Source organism: Labrus bergylta, chromosome 4 (assembly GCF_963930695.1).
Source record: "Labrus bergylta chromosome 4, fLabBer1.1, whole genome shotgun sequence".
Classification (NCBI taxonomy): domain Eukaryota; kingdom Metazoa; phylum Chordata; class Actinopteri; order Labriformes; family Labridae; genus Labrus; species Labrus bergylta.
The window spans coordinates 12254733-12275202 of NC_089198.1; the positions used below are offsets into that span (position 1 = coordinate 12254733).

The following is a 20470-nucleotide window of genomic DNA, read 5'->3' on the forward strand; positions in this document are numbered from 1 at the left end:
AATTTGTACGGGATTTTCACGATGTCACACTTTGAGAACTCACCCAACAATTTCTCAAACTGTTCAAAAAGTAAACCATCCTATTCTCAGATTATTCTACTCTTACATTGAAAACTGAAAATGAGACACATTCACAAAACTAAACTGTTAGACACCCACAGCCCAATCTAATGATGTTCCTCAAATTATAATGAAAGTACAACTTGCTGCAATCTGTGAAAGAATGCAAATTTTCACACACAAGCACAACAAACGCCGATAAACAATCCCATCTACAGTCGCTCGTCGTCAACTCTCCTGGCTCTCCCAATCCGTGTTTCACAAGCCCACAAGCTCCACTAGTCACATTAGCATTCACCAGTGGAAGGATGCCATTTGGCCCTCATGCACTGGGAATCTGATTAGTGTTTATGTGTGTGTGAGTCTGTGAGTGACTGGTTCAGAGACCGGCCTTGCTCTTTGCCATCAGCATTCATCATAGCTCCACGCTGGCAGCCCTGTTGCCAAAAGATTTACCCACATACCCAAACCCTTGGCAGGCCGTATGTGTGTCTAATAAAAGGGAGGTGGGAGAGGGGTTGTGAGAGCTCCAAACACAAACACACAAGCATCCATAAACACTCCTCCAGACGCACAAACAGCTCTCAGCATGAGCACCGACGTCTCCTACACATGTCAACAAGCTGCAACGGATCTCAGCGACAAATTAGGAGAGAGACAGAGACGTGCCTGTGGTGTATAATTCAATAAAAGAGGGGAACTCTTCTCTCTCTGCTTTTTTTTCTTCAGTCAGTCTTCCTTCTTAAATTAATAGTATCCCTTTTTTTTTCTTTATTTTCAATATTCATTATTTTATTCTTCCTCCGCTCCTTGTGTAAGAAGGAGAGCATATATATATATATGTGTGTGTGTGTGTTTGAGGGATTCATCCTTGATGGAACACATGAGGGACAGAGGCGACGACCTGAGACTGATCCGATAAAAAGACCACCGCAGGAGAGACAGAGAGGGTGAGAAAGAGAAGGGATGAGGGAGGGAATTGAGAGGAGGAAATTGGGAAAATGACACCCACTGGCTGGCTGGTTGAGGAGGAATAAGAAGGAGGAGAAAGATATCAAAGAGGGCATAAAGTGAGAGAGGGAAAGAGACGAGAACAAAAACAGAATCAAAGAGTGGATTTGGACCTCGTTTGTCAGTTAGGCTTCTGATTTAAAACCTGTTTCAAATGCATTTAAAAAACACACCTTGCAGCCTTGGGCCTATCTTAAGAAAACTGTGGCTGCTGAGTGTGTCACTGCCATTCTTTCCATGTCATCACTACATACTTCTGTGAGTCCAGAAATAGAAACACCGATGGCTCCTGTGCTGTCTCATGGAACGGCTGAATCTGTATCTAATCAGGTTAAATCTTGGCACAAGTATCCTCCACCTCTACCATAGGCTTCTAATGCAATTGGATGTGCACAGGCACTGCTTACAGCAAAGAATTATGGGTTCTCCTTCACTGCTTTTGGCTATCCAGTGGAGGCGTGAAGAACAAACAACACTTTGGTACAATCCCATGAGGACAGGGGCTCTCGCAGCTTCGCACACACACACATTAGCTAACTAGCAGCCTCCGCGCAGCTTCACACATAGCACTCAGAAATCTCACAGAGAAAAAGAGTTTTCATCAGATATGCTGCTACAAAGAAATCATAGCAACGGAGGGAGTTTGAAAATGCACATGAGGAAAACAAGTCTTAAGAATGACTAGATAAAGTTGTGTTAAGGTCTTAAGTTTATCGTAAAGTTTGTTTCCATAGATGTAACTAAGGTGCTTCCATTGCAGCGTGACAGTTGATTTAAACATATTGCTTATGATCTTTGAACTGTTCCTGTAATTAAACCTCATATCTGAAGTGTAGTAATTACTGGCATGAATATGATTTATAGCTGTCATTAAAATGCTGATATCTGACTGATTATAATGTAGTGTTGGCAGATCGTGATTGCTCTCCATTCTCGAACATTCAAACTATCTCATCATAAATAAGTCCTTTACTGTCTCAGCAGCATGCCATTTGTTTGACTTAATCATGCTGGGAAGCAACTACAGTACAAACAATTTGGAAAAAAGCAAAAATCAATAAAGTTTGAAGGCTTAATAAGCAAGAAAGTGTTGGGATCATTTTGCTGAAGCGTCAAAGCAACGCATTTAATCAATATGGGCAATCATAAGAAACAGAAAAACAACATTTGGTATCTATAAATGTGCAGTATGAAAGTAAACATGTTTGAAACATTAATATAACATTTTAATACATATAACAACTCTAATTCTGGTAAGCTCACTTTTCAAAAGTCACTTAGTCACCAAGCAGAAGGCATCGTCGTCATCGTGCCGCTTCTTGAATGTTTGGAGAAACTAAATCCAAAGTTAAAGATTTTCCTCTCAGAGAAATGTACTTTTCTGTCTCGGCTACATTGGAAAAAAAGATTTAAAAAAACAGTTTTGAAAAAGCATCAAAGTGTAATTCTATCAGTATTGGCACTGCATGCAAAAGAACAACAAAATAAGATAAAAAAAATATGCAATTTCACAGGAAAAATTGCCAATTTTTGCTAAATACAAAAAAAACAACATCAGATTTATATAAGATAATAATATTCATGACCCCCTCGTCATATAACTAGCTTTTTCAGGAGCTTTCAAACAGCCTCTCAGTCACTTTGGAGATGGCAAAGTCCTCATCGGGCCACTTCTTGGATGTTTGCAGTGACTAAATCACAGCCAAAGAGATTTAAAGTTGCTTTAAGATGTGATGAACGCTTGTTCAAATTAGAAAGTTTTCAGCTTTACTTCACCTTTAAAGAAAACGTAGTGACCCTGAATTTAAATCTCTTCTTCTACACCTGCCATCAAATCATATCCTCACATCTTGAATGTGGATGTTTTTTAGTGGAATCCTAACACAATGCGATCACCTGTCATGCTAGTTAATCCCAGCTGTGAAGATGATCCTTTCGTCTTGGCTACACACTAAAGCAAGAATAATGTTAACACAACACTCAACTTCCCTGCATGCAATTCTGTCAAACCCGCTGCACGCCACTTCAAGAAACAGTGGCCTCCTCGATGCTAAGCCCTCCCAAATCCCCCCTCTGCACGGGCAGGCACGTTGGCTGTTAGCTAAACCCGCTAACCTGTCAGCCACTAAACCTGCACATAAAGGCCCCATCATGCCTTAAGAGGACTCTGCATGTCCTATTATTCTTAAAGCTATTACCATTCACTGTATTCAGAGTGTGAGCTTTAGCACAAGAATGAATCAGAGGAGGGGGTTTGTGCATATACAGTAAAATAAAATAATTATGGGATGTGTGATTTGAATTAATGGGAATGTTGACAAATGACACAATCCCCCCCCCCCGTGCACTTTGTTTGTTTTAAGGATTGTGTGCTCCTTCATCGTCTTCTTTTTCTTTTTCTTTTCTTCTTCTATCCCTTTTTCGCCCTTTCCTCCTTGTCCTTGTCCGTGTGTGTGTGTGTGTGTGTGTGTGTGTGTGTGTGTGTGTGTGTGTGTGTCTCCACATATGAGTGTGTGACAGCTGTAGTCTGTTTGTTTACATTCTCTGCGCTCACCACATTCACAAGGCTGGGAGATGTACTCTGAACCTGACCCTGAATGTCTCACCCAGCTTCCTCATCTTTCTTCTTCCTTTCTTCTTTCTCCTTTTTTTTGTTTTCCTTTTGCTATTTTCTTCACGCACAATAACGACATCAAACACAAGAGAAAGAGACTCAAGAAGTCTACAAAGACATAAATGTATGGCTGAAGAAAAAAGAAACAGAAATTACTGGCAAGGAAAGAAAGAGAACCAAGTTGTTTTGGCAAAATGTGGAGTGGGCAAGGGACTAAAACTAGGAGGAGATAAAGAAAGGATTCAAACCAAATGGCAAGTATGTGGGGATGATGGAGAGAAGGAAAGAGGGCTGAATTGAAATTTAAATACATGTTATTTTAATGCACTTACAGAATGTTGAAAGTCTGTCAAAAAATGTCAAAATTGCAGAAATGATCATTTAAAACTTGGCTGGAGGTTTCTCCCTTCCCCTTGTCTTCCTGTCGGTATGTAACCGTATTTTGAATCACACAGCTGTTTAAACACACAGCTGGAGGCTTCCTCTTCTGTTATTTTTTTTTGCTGTTCCCTCATTTCTTCGTTTATCTTGATCTCTTTTTATCCTTTTCCGCAGAGCAAAAGTCACCAGTGTTGTTACTTTGCGGGGACCAGTAGAAAAACATTTGTTTTTGTCTATAAGAAGACACAGGGCAGAAAAAACAAACCAGGCAGAAGGAAAGTTCTCACAAATGGACGATGGATGATAGTGATACTCATGCTGATTTATGACAAATACGTATTGCTTTAAATTTTGTTTCCATTGTTGCTGCTAAGCTGGACAGCAGGATTCAAGCACATACCGCCTGTCAATCAAACCGAGTGGGTGGGTCTGTAACGACATCAGGCCATCGTCCTTCTTCTCCCTGCTTTGGCATATAAGGGGTTAAAAAATCAGCCAATGAGACAGAAACGCTCATCCTTCTCTCGTCCTCACAAAAATCTGCCCTTCTTCCCCCTTTCCCTCCCCCCTTCTCTCCCTTCTTTTCCCTCTTCCATCTCTGCCTGTCACGGTCTGGTGGCAGGGTTAAGTTAAGTAAGAGTGTTCTAATAATTAGGACTGGGACTCGCCTGCCTGCCTGTGTGTGTGTGTGTGTGTGTGTGTGTGTGTGTGTCTGTGTGTGTGTTCTTCCTGTCAGTGCTTAGCCAGATGTTAAAAGGCTTGTCCCTCTCATGTTGCCTCCCTGTCAGTCTCCACTGTGCCACACACACACACTCACCCACACACGCACACACACACACATCAGTGACTGTCCTCCTTGTGGTGGCTTTGTTTACCCCCCTGTGTGTGCCCTCCTGCCCTTCTTGCTGCTCCCCCAGGGTGAGGAGTGTGTGTCTGTTTCCCTGTCAATACCAGCCCTCATACACCTGATCAATACATCGTTTACATACAGAGTAATGATCACTCTTCGTTTCTATTAATAGAGATTTCATTGTTCTCTTCTCCTTCCACCGCTGTTTTTTTATTAGGGAAAAAAAATGAAATCTGTAGGAACATTTTATCCATATCTCTTTCAAGCCATTCCTTTCCCCTCCCTTTCTCTCTCACTGGGTGGCAACTGGAAGGAAGCACCGATTGTCTCATTGTGGTTGTGTATGTGTGAGTGTGTGTGTGTGTGTGTGTGTGTGTGTTAGTGTGATTGTGCAGTTTGGTCTGTGTGTTGTGTCACTCGGTGTGTGTCGTCTTGTGGTCATTGTTGTGTCGCTGCGCAGATCAAGGATTAGTCGCTTCCTGTCGAGCCTTTTGTCGGCCAAGCCACTCCATTTGGACACAGATCACTGTGTGAGAGTGTATGCGTGTGTGTGTACGTGTGTGTGTGTGTGTGTGTGTGTGTGTGTGTGTGTGTGTGTGTGTGTGTGTGTGTGTGAGAGAGGGGGTCTAGGTTACACAAATGAGCCTCTGGAGCTTCTGTAAGGCAAATGAAGGCGAGTGAATGAGATGAGAGGATTCCCTCCTCGGCTCCCTGCAAAATACTCCCCTGCTCATCTCACATTTTCCTCAATAATAGGAACAGCACTTTTTATAATATTAGGACAAAATACTTCATCATGCTGTTTGATTTGATTCAGGATTTTTTTTTTTTTTTTTTTAGGAAATTTGGGATCTTGGGAATTCTTGAAAAAGATTGCTTTGAAGGGGAACACACACACACACACACACACACACACACACACACACACACACACACACACACACACACACACACACTCCCACGTCTGTAACGTCCTCAGTTCCGGAATTCCACTCTGTTCCCCCGGTGATGTCAGCTTTGGCCAATAAAAAGCCTGTGTTAAAACTCCACTGAGCCTCATAGAACCACAGCACACCTGGCAACACAACACATATTTAGCTTTTAATATGTGTACACACACACACACACACACACACACACACACAGGCATAAGGTCACAGCCCTGAACTTATGCACACAACTTTTCTGACCCTCCTCTTTCCAGTAACCTTTCAGTAAGTTTCTTTTCATGTCAGCACAAAAGCGTTTTGTTTTTTTGACTTTAAAATTCTGTACGATGTTGAACTTTCCAGCTACGATGAAATAATGTTTGAGCTTGAGCTTCGGGTTGCCAATTTTGAAGCTTTTCCTGCAACTCTGGCAGAGCCGAGGTACGCTCGGGCATTTCGACTCCTCTTAATGCAGATGTGTTGACAGATTCGACTCTCTCTGTTTCTCTTTTTGCCTCCTCTTTCTCTTTCCTTCCCTTACCTCCCTTGCTCCTTTCTGTCCTCATCTCCTCCCCCCCCCCCGCCCCTCCATCCCCTCTCCTCTTCTCTCCTCAGTAATCTAATCTGCAGCCAGTTTGTGGATGCAGTCTTGTGTGACAGGCCTCCCCCTTCTTGCTTTTCTCACTTTCACACACACAAACAGCCGGCCTGTTTCCAAAAAGCCCACTTGCTGCTTGGCAGAACCCCCCCCCCCCCCAACCCCCCCTTCACCCACCCTGACATGGTCACACCCTCTTTAATATTGAATTATTCATCAAATCTGATTGGTTCCTGCTGATGGCGGCCATGATGCGAGCGAGCGGTTTGTGTGTTTGTGTGTGGGGTTCGCGATGTTCTCAACGCACTGTCGCTTCAGAAAGCTGGACCGGCCACGTTCTTACACGCACATGCATGCATACCTTATTTTTAATAATCAAACCACTTGCACCTGTGGAATTGTTCCAGAAGTGAAAGACATTTTAAATAAGGAAGAAGGATTGTTTGTGGTGTTATCTTTTGGTGCACTGTTCTTTTTCTTCAAGCTGAAAGTTGCACTGATCAGTTGATCCTCCTTGATACCATAAGTTGCCGCCGTCCCGGAGGAGCTAAGCTTATAGCATCTGCTGCAAAAAAGGCCTCTAAAGTCCCTTAGAAAGGTGAAACAAATCAATAATGGGTGTTTTATATGCATGCCAGAGTGTGTGTGTGTGTGAGTGTGTGTGTGAATGTGTGTGTGCATACTCATATGATTTGCATGCACCAGAATCTGCACCATTCAATAATGGGAGTGCACTCTGAAGCCTTAAAGGTCTCATTTGAGGCTTTGTATAAACAGGCTGTTTCATCACCATCATTTATTACAATATGAACCTTTTTTTTTTTTTTTATCCTCTTTAGCAGATTCTTTGTGAAATGCTAATTCCCATGCTAACATTACATCTGAACATTGATTTAAGCGGGGATGTCCCTTTAAGCTCCAGCTTCTTCATAATGGTGCATGTCTCTCCTCCAGCATGATCAGGTTTATCCACAAAATTCCCCATACCTGTGTGTGTGTATGTGTGTGTGTGTGTGTGTGTGTGTGTGTGTGTGTGTGTTTTTAGGCGTGTGAAATTGCAATCATGCAGCAGGCTTTGTTAATGGCATAAACAGTCGATGAGCACGGATTTGCCCGCACTTCAGAAAAAGACGCGGATAAAGAAAGGATGAGTGTGTCGGTGTTTGCGCACGTGTGTGTTCAGTATCTTGCAAGACACTTCACATTGACCCTGCGGTACCTCTGCATATCTGAGCGGCATTAGAGGGATGATGAGTGTGTGTGTGTGTGTGTGTGTGTGTGTGTGTGTGTGTTTGGGGGTGTGAGCTGAAGCACACACACACACACACACACTCCAAAACAAGACCTCAGGTTTGAGTTCAGGTGACTGTTTCAGGTCAGGCTGTATGTGAACTTGAATAGAAGAAGGAATACATTAAGTGAAAGTGAGAAACACAAGTTACCTCTTTTGGCTCTCTTCTTCTTCCTCACCTTCCTTTTCTTTTCCTCCTGCCCCTCAATCCCCCCCCCCCCCCCCCCCCCCCCCACCCTCTCCCCTCGTCACCGGGTGTGAGGAAACCCAGCCCACTGTTCAGCAGATGAATAATTTAGCGGTGTGTGTATCATCTGTTTACCGTGCTAATCCATCTGTCAGCAGGCACCTATCGATTCGCGCCCTGCCTGGTAATTGTGCATCGGCGCACATGCACGCACGGACACAAACATACACACACATACACATGCACACACGCGCGCGCTCTCATGCATCTCTATGATGTGCAGGTTAGCTCATATTCAGATCCTGTAGTTGTCAGCCGGACACTTCAGACACTTCATTTCCACTGAGTGAAACTGATTTAGGGTCAAGGTCATAAAAAAAAAAAAAAAAAAAAACCCGAGATTGGAAACAACAGCTTTCGAATCTGAGACTGAAAGGGGGGCTTTGGTTTAATCACAAGACAAAGCACTTTGTTAAGATGAAGCCACAATCACGACTTAAGACCTTTTTTTGATTTAAAAAAAAAAAAACTTCAAAACATGATGTGTCAGAAAATTTAAACTCTGACATCCATCGGTTTTAGACAAAGAAAAAACAACTTATAAATAAACGACACGTTCTATATTTACTAAAAGAAAAGCAGCTTGTGGTTTTTTCACAGCAGCTGCACTGATTCTCAATAAGAGCTCAAATCTGCAATGAAAGTGGGAAGTGGGTTAAACTCAGCAAAGTATAACATCTGAAATGTTCTATTTCTGGTTCATTTTCTTTAACCTTCACTGTTTCCATCATTCGATTACTTTCATGTTCAGAAGTTCGGAGTCTTTCAACTTATTTTCTTGTCACCTAAACACAATCTGTGTCCTTTTTAAACACCTGTCTTTATTTTATGTTTCCACTCACAGCCTATATGCTCTCTTATTCCAAGCACATGCATTACATGTTATTCCTTATGATTTTCCATGCATCATTAAAGAAGCTGTTTTTGCTCCCTTTAACTAACTGTCCCAGTAAATCATTAACATATATGTAGAGAGAGAGAGAGAGACAGAGACAGAGAGAGAGTGCAGTGCTATAATGAATCCGCGGGTGACCATTGATGGTTGTAATTATCAAATGACTGGTTTTAAAAGCTCATTGATTGATGTCATTAGCTCCATGAGTGATTGCTAATTGCTGCGCCGCTATGTTACCGCACAGCACGCATACACACTTCTACACAAATGGAACGCACACATTAAAACATCAATCATACACAGACTTAGCCTTACTGCTGCTCATATCCACACAGTCTGCTTTTATTATCAGTCGAATGAGGAGTTAGAGAGAAGAGGACACAAGATTTCAACGTGCACAATATTTTTTTTTGGAGACATTATTCATCACAAACGCTTCATGATTGTAGTCATCATGATCTGTCCTTTGATCAGCTTATAAATCACATCCATTTCATGTGATATTGAGATATTACGGGTATGAATATCCTGCATTTATCTGCTGTGCTGAGCCCTGTGGTGTTTTTGTTCTCAGCACACTTTACCCCTTTTCCACTGATGAAACAGAAGCAGTCATGTTTAAATTGATATGTAGACATACTCTACAGATTCATGTTAGTGTGCCTGTCTCACACAACACATCGTATATACACTTTTAGCATACATTGTCTTAATGTTAAATCTGGAGTCACGTGTGTACCAACAGTTGCAGCAGATTGCTTTGATGAGAGGTAAAAGAGAGTTTTACTTTTCTCTTTTTTCTTTTTTGTGTTGTGCATATCTTACCCTGAGGTAGGACACTTGTCAGAGATGTTGGTAGATTGTGTTCTGTTGTCCAAACCCGCCTTCCAACAAGCCTCTCTCTCTCTGTCTCACACACACACACACACACACACACACACACACACACACACACACACACACAGCAGGGTTCATTTCGATGTGGAACGTCTAATATCACATCCCCGCGGCAAAATGCTCGGAATTCTGTCCTCCTGGAGAAGCGTCAAATCTTTGTGTCTCCTCCCATCTGTGTGTGTGTGTGTGTGTGTGTGTGTGTGTGTGTGTGTGTGTGTGTGTGTGTGTGTGTGTGTGTGTGTGTGTGTGTGTGTGTGTGTGTGTGTGTGTGTGTGTGTGTGTGTGTGTGTGTGTGTGTGTGTGTGTGTGTCAGGGGTTTTAGAAGCAGGCAGGGGCTTAGCAGAGCAAAAGAGAGCAAATCTGTCAGCTCTCCCTGGGCAGACAACCCTTCTGACCCTCATTCAAAGACATATTGATTCTCCTCTACACCCAACAGGGGAGGGTGTGTGCGTACATGTGTGTGTGTGTGTGTGTGTGTGTGTCTGTGTGTGTGTGTCTGTGTGTGTGATTGTGTCTGTGTGTGTGCATGTGCATAAGTGCTTAACACAGCCTGATGTTTCCTCCTTGCTTCCTTGATAAGCACAGAGCGTTGTTCCTGCAGGGTTGTTAAATAAAATGAAATTGTGAAATCAATGAAACATTTTGAGTTTGTTGTGTTTGACTCTAAACAGGCACCAGAGGGAAAGACAGAGATTATTTCAACAAGTCAAACCGCCGATCTTAAAACACATCCTGACCCACTTTGCTGTTCTTCAGGGTTTTTATCTTGTCTTGCTCTGTTTCCTGTCTGTTGCTTGCTCATTCTTGGTTCAGGGAGTAAAAAAAATCAGTGGGCGATAACCAGCCACAGAGACGAGCTTTCAGCCTGTCTCTCATCTTAGTACTAAAACCACATTAAACCTCGCTGTGCACTTGTTAGCTCTGCCTTGTTTTCCATGAAGAAGCCCTAATGACCTCTGGGACGTCAGCAGTCGGGGGTCTGCAGTCTGTTAGGGACCCTGTGTGTACTTTCATGTAATTGTCAGAGCAGTGTGGTGCAGAGACCGGGCCAGGACTTAAAGGCCAGGCGTGGGAAGATTAAAACAGACCCCCCCCCCCCCCCAAATCACACTGAAGACGTTGTTAACGAAGGCTTCGTGCTGCTGGTGGAAAAACGCTGAGAAGTGCAGACCAACAGTCACTGACATCTACAGAGAAACCCAAAGATACCAGAACAACAACATGTTTATTGCCATACACTTGTAGTTTCCCCATTCCAGTCTCCTGTCCACCAGGACCATGGCGATCCAGCCATGTGCACCAGCCAAAGCATGAACACATCAGGCTAGATAACGGTAATCTAAATGATGCAAGGAAGGGTCTGTAGAGCAGAAGAGAACTTCAGAGTTTGGTGAGAAGTCTTTGTAGGATCATTACTTTAACAGAACACATAATGATTTAATGTGTAAAGACGTGGCAGCTTGAAATAACCCAAATCAAAAGGAAAAGTAAGAATAAAGCAATTCAACCTGCACAGAAAAAAACACGACATTGACTTTGCATCAATGTCAGGAAAGGCTTGTTTCATGTTTGTGTGTGTGCGCTCACTGTTGGGTCACATGTTTTTACGACCTGGCACAAAAGCACAGCGAGAGGTCTCCGGTAATAGCTGGTCGTTGGGGGCAACCGGTCAGCCAGTGTGTGTGTGTGTGTGTGTGTGTGTGTGTGTGTCAGAGGGGAGTGAGGGGCGGGAGGTAAAGGCTCTTGCATGGTGGGGTTGTTGTCCGCAGCATTAAAAGGCCGCGGTTTAATGTCCACAGGCCGCATGCTGACCCTGCTCCTGCCAGTACACACACATGCACACACACACACACACACACACACACACACACACACACACACACACACACACACACACACACACACACACACACACACACACACACGGTCAGAGGTATAAGCTGAAAAGTGGTGGCTGTGGTAATGAAAGGCAGGTGCACAGAGAACAGGAAGAGAAAATGAGAGAGAGGACAAAAAGAACAAGTGAAAGTCAAAAAAGGTGTAAAAAAAAAAAAAAGAAAAGAGAGTGGGCCATAAAGTCGACAGTGATGATGAAAATACTGAGTATGATGCTTTACATCTTAATTGTTTGGTTGGATCCACAAGAAGCTAGATATGCAACCAGAAATCTGTACGTCCGTGTAATTTATTGAGTTAATACATATGGCACACAAGTATGGTGGCCCTGAAGGACAAAACATTTCTCAAAACAAATGGACCTTTCACAAAACACAGACATGTTTCCTAATTGTTGTCATAGCTAGCATGTTGTATAAAAGGTTTTTTTAAGTTGCACAAGACTCTGTCGTCTTTTGATCTTCAGGAGCCACCGTATCTGCAGGCATTTAACCATCCTGGGTCTTGTAGTCCATTCATTGTATCAATACAGACATTTATCACACACTCAAGAGGCCGATGTGTGATGTGTCGCATCAAGATTGATACCCTCATAAATAATCGTCAATAAGTGGTCAGAATGCTAATTGTGGCATTTGACCAGAAGGTTTACAGATGAACCAAAGCCTTAAAGAGTCATTCATTATTCAGTATCCTGAACTTTTAAAGGTGTGTGACACAAAAATTGTCTTTTATAGTCTTTATATCCCAAACACAAGGTAATGATAGGTGGCCGTAGAAAATGGTGACAAAATGCAAGTCCGGTTTGGACTTTGGGCTGGACATTTTTCAAGATGGTTCCATGGGATGGTGGCCATGTAGGTTTTGCGACTTTCAAAAAAAAACAGACACCCCGCAACTTCCCGCAAAATGTATCCGATCTTAAAGTAAATCAAAATGACTGTTGGAATATGTTTTCAGCTGATCGTTCTTTCCCTTATTTGCATTTGCCTGAACGCCATCACATTGTGATTGACTGTTTGGAACAAAAATATGAAAGAGAAATGAGACGTATCTTTTTCATCCCTGAGTCTCATATTGTGGAAATCTGTTCTTGTAAGATCTCCCTCCACACAGTCTGTGAAAAACAATTTTGTATTCTCGAACAACATACTAGAAGCACAGGTTTGAATTTGTGCCCGAGCTTCATTTGAATTCTACAAAAACACAATACACACACCTCTTCTGTATCTGCTCTCTATCTCCTTGTTCCTTTGTCACCATGCCCTCTGTCTCTTTTCTCTCTCTGTCACACACACACACACACACACACACACACACAGTACAGGCCACAGATGGCATGGTGGTGTCAGGGTGAGAGGGGTTTGTTAGGATCAAAGAGCTCCAGTGTGTGGCCCCTCCACCCTTCACTTGCTTTCTTCTTCTTCTTCTTCTTCTCTCTGTTTGTCATTTCGTTCCTCCCCTTCCTCTGCTTTCAATCTCACTTCCTCCTCCAACAACCCCCCCCCCCCCCCCCCCCACCGCGCACACACACACACACACACACACACCACCACCACCTCCCACTCTTTCTCTCTCGCTCCGTCTCTCTTCATTTTTTCCCCTAATCTGTCCATCAGAAGTGTTGATAAATTATTCATGCCTCTGTCTGTCCCTGAAGCCTTGTCACCTCTCCTCCTCTGCTTCCTCTCCTCTGTCGTCCTCATCTCTTCCTCCCTCTCTGGCCTCCTCCTCCTCCTCCTCTCAACTCCTTTTCCCCCATCTCCTCCTCTTCTCTAGTCTTGCAGAAAGCTCGACCACACACGATCCACCATCAGAAGTCAATATTGTACCAATTAATAAATATGTTCCAGCACCTTATTAGATGCCTTTTTTTTGTGTGCCAATGGCAGAATTGGTGCAAGGTGCTTTACACTTTGACTCTTATGGCTTCTTCCATGGCACTGTCCTTCATTTCTGCAGAAATCTGTACAGTCGTCATGAAACATGTTTATTTCTGAGCCATCTATTCGACCTTGCAGGCAAAAGAAAGGGGATGAAAGAGAAAAAAAAGTAATTGAAATGATCTCCTTCCTTACTCCCCCTGCACCCCCATATCCTGCAGGATGTTGTGCAAAATACAAAAGAGTAAAAAAAAAAAAAAAAAAAAAAAAAAAGAAGAAGTAAAAGAGGTGGAGTGAGTGCAGGAAAAGGGAAAGATGCAATTGAAGGAGTAATCTTGTGGCTTATCCAACATTCGCTCCCAAAACAATTAAACACTGGTTTATGTCTGCTAATACTGTAGAGCACTCACCTACAAACACACACACACACACACACACACACACACACACACACACACTTAAATGCAGTTTTCAGAGAGATAAAGTTTGCTGCGGAAAGCTATTAATCATAGGAAATCCAGATGAATACAAAGTTAGGGAGTCTAGTGATTAGTGATAAATTGCTTTGTGTTTCCCCATAGGTTGTGTGTGTTTGTGTGAGTGCAGGATGAGGATTGTATCTCGGGTGTCTGTGTGTGTGTGTGTTTGTTTGTTTTTTTTGGCTGATACAAGGGTGTTAAGCACTTGGGCTGAACCCTCGGGTTATTAGAATGCTGCTGTGTGCGGTTGTGTGTGTGCAGGCATGTGTGTGTGTGTGTGTGTGTGTGTGTGTGTGTGTGTGTGTGTGTGTGTGTGTGTGTGTGTGTGTGTGTGTGTGTGCAGGTGTCACATACGGTCTCGCTCTCAAAAGATGGTTCCTGTCTCAACCACTCTCTTCCCCTGTTACCACGACGATTAATACTTCTTTTTTTAAAGTCCCCTCCACTTTCCCCTGTTGCCTGTATCACACACACACACACACACACACACACACACACACACACACACACACACACGCACACACACGCACACACACGCACACACACGCACATGCACACTGTTCACTATTCAGCGGAGGTTACTGCTACATCAGCAGCACACGCAGTGCTGCCTTTAGAGGCTGATCAATCTGAACTGCTGCTCGCACTGATGAATTACAGAAGTCAAGACAGAAAGAGGGAGGGGGGAGGAGGAGAAGGAGTGGTAGGATGAAGAGATGGAAGAGGATGAGAGAAGACCATGATGTGTAAAAGAGAGAAAAGGGAGAGGGAGGAGTTCAGGACAAAAAAAAAAATGAGTGGAAGGAGGAAAAATGAGCAAAAGGTCAGATGATAATGATGATGATGATGACGATGACTTTTGAAAAAAGAAGGAGAAGGAGAAAATGGACAAGACAGCAAGGGCAGCAAAAACCGAGAAGAGACGTAAATCAAGAAAGTGAAGAAGAAACAGCACAGATGTGATTGGATGATCAGAGATGACTGAAGTAAAAGCGTTGAAACAGCCCGTTACGTTAGAGCTCTCCTTTCACCGATAGTCAGTCCAGGTTCCAGGACAGACACACAGATGATATACAGAAGCTTGAAATGTGTCCCTTAAAGCCAAGCACATGGGTAATATTGACTTAGGCTGCTACGTTTTGACAGACAGGACGACTTTATGAGCAGGACTTGTTGGGCTTGAATAGACGTCTTTGTTTGGCAGGAGGGAAATGATTTCACAGAACGGAGACGAATCAATCAAACCCTGTTAAGCTAATGCCACGTGTGGACATTTAACAAACCGATAGGAAGCTTTCGCATCGTTGAACTTTTCTGAACTTTGTCGTGCAAAATCTCATCATTGGCCAATAGGAAGCTGTCTTGGTCCTGTATTGCAGAACTTAAACGCAACAACAATAGAAAGAGTTTATCCTTTGCTGAATGGGCCGCTTTAAAAAAAAACAACAACATTTGGTGCATAAAATAGGAATACGTCCGCTTCTCTAGGAACCACCACACCACGTTTTCTGTATTTAAATGATTAAAACCAATAGTTAGAATCATCTAAAATTGTTTAGTTCTTGACACATTTGTAGTAAATATAAACCACTAAAGTGTTTCAGCTTGATTTTCATCTATTTATCGTTCTGACAGTTTTTAAAGCATGACTGATATTTTACATCTATTTGTCCTTAAATCCTTCACAGGTTACCATTATTCTACTTTACCAGGGTCTAACTTGAACATAAAACATTTTTTACAGCTTCTTCCACAACAGTTTCTTACGCTGCTGTCTGCCCTCCTCACTCCCTGTCTCTTTCATCAAGTTTGTTCTTCGTCCACCCATCTCATTTCATTTTCTCACATTTTCTCCCCCCAATGAAAACATGATTAAACTAGGTAGGTGGGTTTATCCTCCGCTACGTCTCAGACAATATGTGACATGTATTTTTCTCCCTCCTTCCCTCTCTCCTCGTCCTCTGCGGTGATAAATCCATAGCTATCTATGACAGCTTTGTTGCTGCCGGGAGGCCCTCCTGCCTTGTTTGGCTGTGATTCCAGCCGACAGCTTTAGGAGCGTGTCTTTATTTAAGAGCTGCTGTAATTACACAGGCTTTAGCATATGTAGACGGCCAGATATGATTCAAACCACCTCGGCGGGGGAGAGGGGGAGAGGGGGAGCTCAACGGGTGAATGAGAAGCGAGATAAAACACAATGCCGGGAAGGGCGAGAGGGCAAGATGGAGAGAAGGAGGGGAGGGAAGAGACAGAGAGGGAGAGATATGGTGAGCGGGGCCGACTGATAGAGCAATTGAGAGACGAGGAGAGGGCAGCGAGGAGGGGGGGAGAGGAAGAGATATGGTTTGGCAAATAAAAGAGGAGCGCGGCGCTGCTGCAAACTGTTCGCCTTATGATGCCTCATTAGGGCTTAGGGCTGCAGATAGTGCCTGTTAGAGAGATCTATGGCCTCAACGCTGAGAGAGAGAGAGAGAGAGAGAGAGGGGCAGATACACACAGTAAAACAACAAGTGAATGAAAAGCAGAGATGTAAGCTGCTCGCTGCAACTTTTCACTTTAACTGAATGTTTGATTTTTCAAACGACATGCAGCATTTGTATGACTAACGTAAAACAATTTTTGAAGGAAGTATCTATTATTACCCGACCTGTGATGGGTCAAAATGTTGCAAATATAACTTTGTGGAGCGCTGAAAGCCAGCACCTCTCCTTGTGAGACATTCCGGCTGTACAACATTTGAACATTATTAACATAAGAAATCGCCTTTTAGGGACACTACGGCAGAGAAGGACACATCTGATGGGAGAAAAACACAGAAAATTAACGGCAATAAATATATTTGTGGCGGATGATGAGAATCTGTTTCCCACATCACTAATGATATGATGCAAAGACACAAGATTCATGAAATAAGAGTTCAAAGATTTAAATTTAATGGCATGTTTGCTTGACACTGAGTCCTGAAAGCCAATCAGCATTTACATTTCTCGGACTTCCTGTGAGGCATCAGTAGTGAGCAATCTGACCTCCATTCAACAAACACCTTTGCTTGTCCTCTTGAAAATTAAGAGAAAAAAAAAAGACACGCCATGGCTTTTTATTTTTCTGAAATCAGCATCATGAAGTTTCATTTTGTTAAATGCAATTAAAACAAAATAAATCTGAGTTATTTGCTCAAGTGAAGCCTCTGTGTGACTCATTATTTACAGTGTAACTGAGTCAAAATGAACAGACACAATGGATACATCTCTTTAAGAGAATAAATTGGATCGGCCAATCACAGTACATTATCACTTTGCTTTGCCACTTTAATAATCCCACATTTAACTTTTAACAAGTAAAGTTACACAAACGTCACCGCTAACTAACCAAACCATAGTTGTTTTAAAGTCTATCAAACCCTGATCTCTAATAGATTCTGACTTTTATGAAGCTGTTTGTTCTTTCCTCTCATGAAGAGAACAAACATGTAAGACGTGATTTTTTTCCCCTGTTTCAAATCGTCTTCTTCCACCATCTGCCCCTGGCACAAAGATCTGTTTGCACCGGATTAATCTGCTCAGTTTTAGCGCCACACGCTTTATTGAAAGCAATCCAGTGTATTTCTGTGCATGACCTGTTGCCTCGGGAACTTGGTTTATTGACATCCCTTAAATTATGACATCCAAGGAGTGAAGCAGGCTGATACCAGCACAGATGCAACCCCAGCTTGAGTTACAGTTAGAGCGTATTGCTAAATAAAAATGTAAATAGTTACTTGACGACTCTGCATTATGTAATTAGAGTCATCTTCTGTGGGTGCTGTTCAACTGAAAGAAGGTCCTCCTGAAATGATGAGGCTCCATCGTTTGGACTCGGTGTTTACGCTGGTCTGAAGTAATTTAACATAGCAACCGTCAAGCAAGTGCTAAATGTAGAACAAAAGAGAGCAAGAGAGGGAGCAGGGCAGATAAGGAATCAGACTGTCCAGACCACACAGTGGAGAAAAGAGAAAGGCTAAAGAGCGCTAAAATAAATGTCTCCTTTTCTTCAGCATGTGTAGGAGAGATAGCAGATAGTATATCACTCGGCTCCACGAGCACTAATTAGGAGGCTGATTTTAACAAGCAGAGAGAGAGAGAGAGGCAGAGAAAGAAGGAGGGAGAACCGTTAATCCAGCGTCCATTGTCAGCCGCTGCTGGAGGAACCGCGGTGGCTGATTCACCGAGGGAGACGACCGTAAATCTACAACAAAACCTTTTACCCACAACACTCTCACAATACGCAGGGAGGCAGGGGCACATGATAGCGGCTGACGTGAGTGTAGCAACAAAGTGATGGATTGCTTTCATCAGAAAACACATAAATCAGCAGCTTACCCCCCACACACACACACACACACGTGCAGCGGGAAGTACAATCAGAAGCATTTTACTACAGTTATCCAAAGTAGTAAATCAGAACCTGAAAGACCACCGCTTATCTGCGAGCTACAGGTGTGTGTGCATGTGTGTGTGTGTGTGTTTGTATGCATGTTCTGATGCTTATCTTTATCTTGTAGCCACACGGGGACCCTTTGTGGTCTGATGCTGATTAGCTGTCTGCACACATGCTTGACCGTAAATCTACCTGTGTGAACCAATAGAAGAGGTAATGAGGCGCAAGAAAAGGGAAAGTATTTGTGTGTTTGTGTTAATAATTCTTGTGTGATTTCCATCGAGGTGTTGTCCAGGTTTTTTTCGGGGATGTTTACGAGGTTGAGTCAGAAGCGCTGGACGCCCGCTGCCTGAGAGGCCCCTCAGGCGGCACACACAGAACAGACATGAACACATGCATTACACACAGCCATGGTCTCTGCACCCCTACCTGCACCCGGCCCTTCCCTAATCATACTGTACAACCTTTGAGTTCCTACTGTCCTGTGCACCTGTGGACATAAGGATACACAAATCACACCTCCCACTGATCTAAACATGCACGTTCTTCATCCTAACCCACGGTCATTTCCCTAAATGCAGCTTACGTCTCTGCGGAGGATCCCCCCTCACGCTGCTGATCGCAGTCATGATGTGCTGTTAGGCATGCAGCCTGCCAGGTGCTCAGTAACTGTTCCAAGGACTGTCCTCCTTAAACCACCTCACTGTATTCTTTTGAATGATAAAAAAAAAAAAAAAAATCCTGTGCTAAACACAATCAGCAGAATGTATACATTTTGTTTTGACGTCAAATAAAAAGTCCCTAAATGAATGTGCCAGAGGGTCCATTCCAACTTGCAAAAAGGGATGTGACCTTGGAAGGTGGCTATATAAACGGTATAAAACTTCTAAATGGATTCATGAAAGAGGAACAAACCATAGAGCAACACGGTGAAGGAAGCTGTGTGTGTGTGTGTTGAACGCATGGACGGGATGGGTGCTCGTTTGAGATCGCAGCTTTGCAAATTTGCTCTTAGACACACAGAGAAGAAACTACTCTTCAATTAAAACCATTTAAACGTATGCATGATTACAAAACGAAGTATGTCACCTTATGGATTCGAAGATGCTGAATGCTGCTCTTCCACTTGTGCAAACAGATTGAATCTGTCCTCACTTTCTGATGCTGGACACTTCAAACAGCTGACAAAGTGACTCCAACACATTGTCACTAATCAGGGTTTAAGCGGGTGGGAGATGTTTGGTCTCCCTCTCATTGTTCTTCCTAATGGGACCTATTGACTGTTTGTGCAATCAGAGTACATCACCCTGTATGTACAGTAGATTAGAGACAGAACAGCCTCTCTTTACATCTCTTCATCTTTTTCTTGTTTTTCTTTGTTACCCCTCTCTCTCTCTCTCTCTCTCTCTCTCTCTCTCTCTGCTCGCAATCTGCAATCCAATCGTGAGATGCTTTATTGGCGTGACTGCGGCAGAATTAGCGCTGTTGACAAAAGCTGTTTATCATACATAAAGATGACAACAATACAAAGAAATGATTATGGTATAATGCAATCATTTATGCTGCCTTTGTTTCTCTTTACACACCTCTCTCTCTCTCTCTCTCTGTGTAACAGCAGGTAAACAGTCTCAGAGCTTGTAGTGGTTATGTGATTCAGTAGCGCGGTGCGTTTCCGAATGGTAATTTGCAGAAATGAAAACTTAATCAAGCGTGCTGCAGAAGTGGCCCTGAATAATTTAACAGTGAGGGGAGGATGAGAAAGAGAGAGAGATAGAGGAGGGAGTCTGCAGGGAGAGGAGAGGTCCTTCTTCCTCTGATATCTCCACCCTTTTACTCTCTATCTGATCTATTTATTTCTGCCATGTTTGATCTTATTTCACTTTTTTCCACTTCCCTGTTCTTGCTTATTTGCTCGTCTCCTTTGTGTTATCTTCCTTTCTCTTTCTTTCCTCCATTCCCTTCGTTCTTTCTTTACCCTAAATGCTTTTCTTAGATTTTTCTGTAACTCCTTGATTTTTTTTTT

At 43.0% G+C, this 20470-nt stretch overlaps 1 protein-coding gene across 6 annotated transcripts in view; it reads left to right on the forward strand.

Moving 5' to 3' along the window:
* The window catches only part of rnf220a (ring finger protein 220a), a 167818-nt gene that overhangs the window by 15008 nt on the left and 132340 nt on the right, over nt 1–20470 (forward strand). The gene's annotated exons all lie outside the window — the stretch shown is intronic.